Genomic DNA, 6,000 nt, shown 5'->3' with positions numbered 1-6,000 from the left:
TGTAGTAGTCTAACAACTATGAAAAAAAAACAAATGCAACAACTTCAAAAGAAAAAGAAAACAAAACATTAAAAACAAATCTGGGGAACAACAAAAACACAAAAGCACAAACACAAAAGAGTCTAATGCGAGAGCTTTTTCAAGTCTTCAGTGCTCCTCTCGTCATATTTGTGTACAGGTCAGCTGGAGGTACACAGCTGATGGTAATTTAAGTAGGGAGCTGCGTCAGCATGCATGGGCTTCAAAGGAAAAAGTCAAGGTTTATTCCATGCTGAAAAGAGAAGGAAACACAATGTTTTAGCTGTGGAGCCTTATTTGATTATGACTCGAAGTAAACCTTTACTTCTTCGTTTGATGTTAATTTATCTCCATCAGATACCTAAGATTATCTCAACTCGAAAGTTGCTTTCAGTAGCTAAAGACACATACAACCAACATACAAATTACACATCTTAAGTCACATGAAGAGAAATCCTTGTACTAAATAACATAAAACTGTCGCTGCAAATTATCACCAAGCTGTTTTATGTGTCTGACCACCTCTTTCCTACTTTGCAGAGAGCACAATTATTTCTGTTTCTTCATCGCTATTTTACTGTCTCTTTCCCCCACGTGGAGATGGATCCACAGCAGAAACTTTTGGTCCGTTCCTGTTACTCTGTCCGATTGAAAGAGCTGTGTTAAAGGCACTCCCATCTCTGCAGGAAAGTTATTGCTGCTCTCAACACAATATACTGCAGCCAAATGTGATAGCGATACTGTCACTGCCTGTGGGCCACGTGTTCCTGCTGTCAGCCTATTATGTCATGTCCATCCACACCAAGAAACATTACTGCTGTAGCACAAGAGTTATATAGGCGCAGTCAATAGAGCATGAATCTCTTAATCTCAGAACTGTGGGTTCAGCCCCCACATTGGGTCCCTCTGTGTCAATTTGATCCCCCCAATCCTCCTAGCATGACCTGATGGCGTAACAGTGATACCCAGTGCCTTCTATGACCTTTGCGTAATTCAGCTTTCTTTCCACTTGATTGAGATTTTCATCTGAAATCATCGGCCAAACAAGAGTTTGTCTAAATCGAGGGAGATCTGCTCACAAGTAAGTATTAAACACTTCAGCATTTACTGTTCGAATACAACACTTTGTCAAAACACTGCCGCTTCTTAAGCTAATAAGTAATGGTTTTTGAGCACGCATTGTATTGTTAATGCTTATATTAAAAAAGCATAAATTCACATAATGGAATTTGGAATGAACAAAGTAGTCCAGCCCCTTTACAACATTACATACCCACTGATTAAAGCTTAAAACTACAGCAGCAGGAGTAACAATAATGGCAACAACATGTTTGGAGTTCGGCATTTCATTTATTCTGCGGAAACATCGTATCGGAATGAACTGCCCGAGATAAAAGAGTAATTGCGGCTTCAATTCGTTTTTACAGAGCATTGCGTTGTTCTGTTCATACTGACTATACGCTTTAAATTTGTCATTTACTGCAAGCGTTGCTTTTCCAGGCTTTTCGGAAATTCCTCGCATTTGAGCCAGCACTAAAATATTTCATTCCCGTCGTTGAATACATCGTGGAAACGGTATTTGCAACGGAATGTTGACACACATGAAACCTTTTTGTTATTCGGTTTGAAGTTTCAAAATGAAAATAAAACGGGGGTCACTTCATAGGCTTGAAAGAAGTCCAAGCAGCATAAAAACCCGCGAATTCTCACAAAGGCTGCACCTTTCTTCTGCTGCTTTTATAAATCAGCCTTAAACATTTGAATGGACACCTAACTGCCTTACTGCTGCTAATCACATTCACGTGTTTACGAAGCTTTTTTCTGTCCGTTATGTTTTTGCTAAGTAGATTCTCCGTTTTCCTCGTACTGTGATTGTCAGCGAGCACAACAAGACTGAAACAGTGTAAAGGCAGGTAAAAAAGACAGGGTAAAACGCCTGACTGTCGGGAGTGGGATTTGAACCCGTGCCTCTATTTGGACAGCGAAACACAAAGCTTAAAAGACACGAAGTTGTGAATTCGCTGTTTTAAACCGCTCGACTATCCTGAAGAAATGGGTGCTGATTGTACCAGTTGCATCCGATTTTCCGTAGCTTTAGGACGATTGATACAACTGGACGAAAACAATTTGTGGCGTTTAGCATGACATGGAAAACGGTACTGGAGCATTCGGGTCCGGACTACCAGACTCAGAAACAGTTTTTACCCCCGCACTATCAAACTATTAAACTCCCAGCCTCTCTCACTCTCACCTATGATCTGAACCTCACAGTGCCTTCTTTCTTACCAAAAACCCAAACACACATTGAAAATCTACCTCTACCATATATGTCAAAAGCTCACTCCCCATAATTTCTATCCCTTTATTTCATTCTTTTGATGCATGTTTTTGCACATCACCTGTTACCTTTTTGTTGTTTTGCACACTGCCTGTTGTTGTTTTTTGCACATCGGCTGTTGTCTCTGTCTTTCTTTTGTATTACAATTGTATTGTTGTTGTGTTGTTGTTTTTTTTTTGTACTACTTATGTCCGAGAGCTAGCTAAATAGCATTTCGTTATACCATATACCTGTGTATAAGTATAATGACAATAAACTTGAACTTGACATAGTCTTGCAGGCAGTATATTATTTTATCGTTTACTCGTTTAAAAAAACACGGTCTTCTCGTTCCTAAGTCATTTAGTGCTTTCGAACGTTACTTCTAACCTGGACTGACAGCTCACCCGATCTGTTTGTGATCAGACCATGGAGTGCGGGGCTGTACCAAGCGCACGTTCCTTCCCAATGCTGAGGCGATCATTCGGGAGATGGGTGTGAAGAGAAACAAGCTTTGTCGACTAAAAAACAAGGCAGGATATGCAAGAATATTAATCACTGGCGACAGTTACGTTCTCTTACTATTGAGACTCCTACATTGCGAGTTTTTTGAAGACTTTGAAACTAAAGGAAAGCCGAGACAAATAAAACAGGCACAGGTGGGGTTTTAACCCAAGATCTTTGATTTACGAGACCGACGCCTTACCACTTGGCCACCGCGCCTTCGAGCAAACATGGGAATAATGTTGTTCAAATTATTTTTTTCTGAATCTGGTTTACATCGCCTGGAGGCAGCAACAACAATAAAAGGGATACTTAACAAGGAGATATGCTGTAGCAGTGTCACTCCAACAGATGCTCCTGAAGAGACTGGAGGTTTAAGTCAGCTCCTTAGAGCGCTTGGCCGCGTTGCTCTCAACAGCGGCTCTTCAGCTCTTGTTGTTTGACCTAGTGGTTTTATAACGCGTGGAAACGGCCGCAACTTCATTTTCTGAGATGCTTTCTCTCACGTGGTGAAATCTCGACCTCTTTGGCATCTCTGGCTATAGTTCTTCTGTAGAGCAGGCTTTCACACCTCTGCTTATAGTGCCCTTGAAGTCATTTTATTTTTACAGGAAGACGCATTCCCTAACGATCTCTCCTGTTTTAGAAATGCTTTATAAGGCGTGTTTGATTCAACGGACAAACAGTATACTAACTGTACAATGCAGATCTATGCGGCATTCGTACTGGATTTTAGTGGGATTCTGAAATACTTCTTGCAAAGGTATTCAGACTTTCTAGAACCTATAATACAACCACAGACCTGAAACTCCCTAGCTTCCAATCTCTGATGTTGCTGTCCTTAAACTCGGACGTGATGTTCTGCAGACGTGCAGTGTCCCTTTACTCTCATTGTTTTCAAAACGACCTCCGTTGTCGGGCGCAGTTGAAGTGGAACTGGCCTGACTGCACAGGAAAGTACGGAATGATAAAATGTTTCTACGGCTCAAAATGTCCCTTTAGACCCTCGTCATGTCTCTGTGAGGAACGGGCAGGTAGAGAGGTTTAACAGATGCTCATGATGTTTCACACGGGGTGTTACCTGTTGTAGTGTTTCAAAAGATGTGTTAGCGGACCACAGATTATCTTGAAAAGATTTGGGTTTGTACTGGCTGGGATTCAAACCCGACTCAATTATTTGGAAGGCGCCTGTACCACCAACGCACTTCCGAGAAGCACCTGCAAATTATCACAATCCTCTCTCTCACCTACAAAGTTATGGAGACACAGACGTCCAATGAAAACTAATTTTATTCACTCAAGGCTACACTCTTTTGTTGTGATGTCATTTTAATTAATATTAGCTTTGATAAGGTATCGTTTTTGCCTCTTAAAGTTAAAGCTCCTTTCTTCCTGGTATAGAAATAACATGTTCCGTCTTTGTTTAAAAACACCACTAAAAGTAAATTATTCAGCTCTAACGCCGTTGTGCATTGACAAGACATCTCAAAAGGACTTATCAAATAAGAACACGATCCTTCCGGTTACCATTCCTGTGGTTGGGGCGTTGTTTCACCCTTTTATGTTCTTCTACAATATTTGCAGACAGGGCTTTATCACTCGGGTTGTACAGAACAAGTGTGCATCGGTCCATGAAAATCATCAGTAGTGCTGTTTTTCTATGCATAGTTTAATCAAGAGCACTTAAAAGATGCAAAAAGCTTTCAAATAAAACAGAATTAAAAGACAGTCGAGTAAGTTGGTAGAAAAAAAGCACTCCCCCGTCTGGGAATTAACCACCGTCGCACGTGTGACTGAATACAAAAATAGTAGATTAATTTGTGCCCAGTCTCTTGAAGCTTCAATGTGATTATTTTTCCTTCCTTATTTCTTCATTCCCATGAATTTACTCTGTAGTAGAGGAAACGCGAAAGTGGGAAACTGCATGCATTCTTCGTGAGTGATGGATTGTGATCAGTGAGCATCTGCACATGCCTAAGTCTCTTCCATTTCCCTTCGCATCGGGGATGTAGCTCAGTGGTAGAGCGCATGCTTCGCATGTATGAGGTCCCGGGTTCAATCCCTGGCATCTCCAGGTGCTTTATATTACAGTACTCACGTCGCAATCTTCTGTTGAGTGAGAACTCTTTGCTCGTGTTCAGAGAGAGCCAGGTTTACACAATTAAATGCAGGCACACTCGACGTGCTGCAGAGTTGCGCTGCTGTTTTAAATGTACCTCATTTAGTTCTGTTAAATACTAAATTATTTGAACTAATAATTTAGTTCAAATTCAGGAAATCCAGAGATTGCTTCACACTTGTCGTGGCTGTTGCAGAAAACACCTGTTGAATCTCACCCGGGATTTCTTGAGAGATCATTCATCGAGCGAATCCTCCTTCTGAACTCCTCACTAAACTGAAAGCTTCACGAACTTTTCACTACGTGTCCTGTACTGTTACAAGTGCTCTCGTGTAGATGTGAAGCACAGCCACAAACACGCTTTGAACTTTTTCCGTTTGTTAAGCAAAATGCAAAAGAGCATGACAAGTATTGATTGTATAAAATATCCATGGCACAACTCGAGAAAGTACTGAAGGACTACACATCGACTTTTGATGATTACAAGAGATTCAAGAAACACAACGGTCCGCACCTGGGTTTGGATCCTGAACGCTAGAGTTAAAAGAACATAAGCGACGGATATGACCTATAAACTCTCTTAATTGTCTTATAGTTTATGAAATAAAACAATTTCTTAATAATTTCTAACTGTTGATAGACGATTTATTCAATTTTAACAAAATCACAATTGCAAACTTTTTCGGTTAAACTGTTATTCACATACTCTAACGTAGATAAACGTTAGTGTCTTCCGGTGTGTGAGCCAATTTCTCCCAAAAATATTTGTTAGTCTGTCGGGAGGCTGTGCAAGGTGTTAAGAAATACAATTTCTAAAAGACTTTAGAATTTCTAAGCTTAACATCAAGGCAGAAAAAATGCTGTTTTCTCTACAGAAATGCTCTTTAGATTTCAGCACTGTTGCAACTCCCTTTATAAAGGGTGTGCACACATATACAACCAAGGCATTGAAAGTTTTTTTTTAATTATTGTTCCAAAAAATGTTCCATTTGTTTTCTTTTTAATGTTGTTGATTAAAAGATTTTATTAAATGTGAAAAAAA

The 6,000-nt window shown here is 40.1% G+C and overlaps 1 non-coding gene across 1 annotated transcript; it reads left to right on the top strand.

Annotated features, from left to right (window-relative positions):
* The first annotated feature begins 4,841 nt into the window (after positions 1–4,841).
* On the top strand, positions 4,842–4,913 carry trnaa-cgc (transfer RNA alanine (anticodon CGC)). The gene has a single exon. It is a non-coding gene; the product is annotated as a tRNA-Ala (tRNA).
* Positions 4,914–6,000: the final 1,087 nt, after the last annotated feature.

The sequence above is a fragment of the Atractosteus spatula genome, unplaced genomic scaffold (genome assembly GCF_055471065.1).
Source record: "Atractosteus spatula isolate fAtrSpa1 unplaced genomic scaffold, fAtrSpa1.hap1 Scaffold_69, whole genome shotgun sequence".
Classification (NCBI taxonomy): Eukaryota; Metazoa; Chordata; class Actinopteri; order Semionotiformes; family Lepisosteidae; genus Atractosteus; species Atractosteus spatula.
Note: the sequence above shows the minus strand (reverse complement) of the source record. Positions and strands in the feature narration are given on the sequence as shown.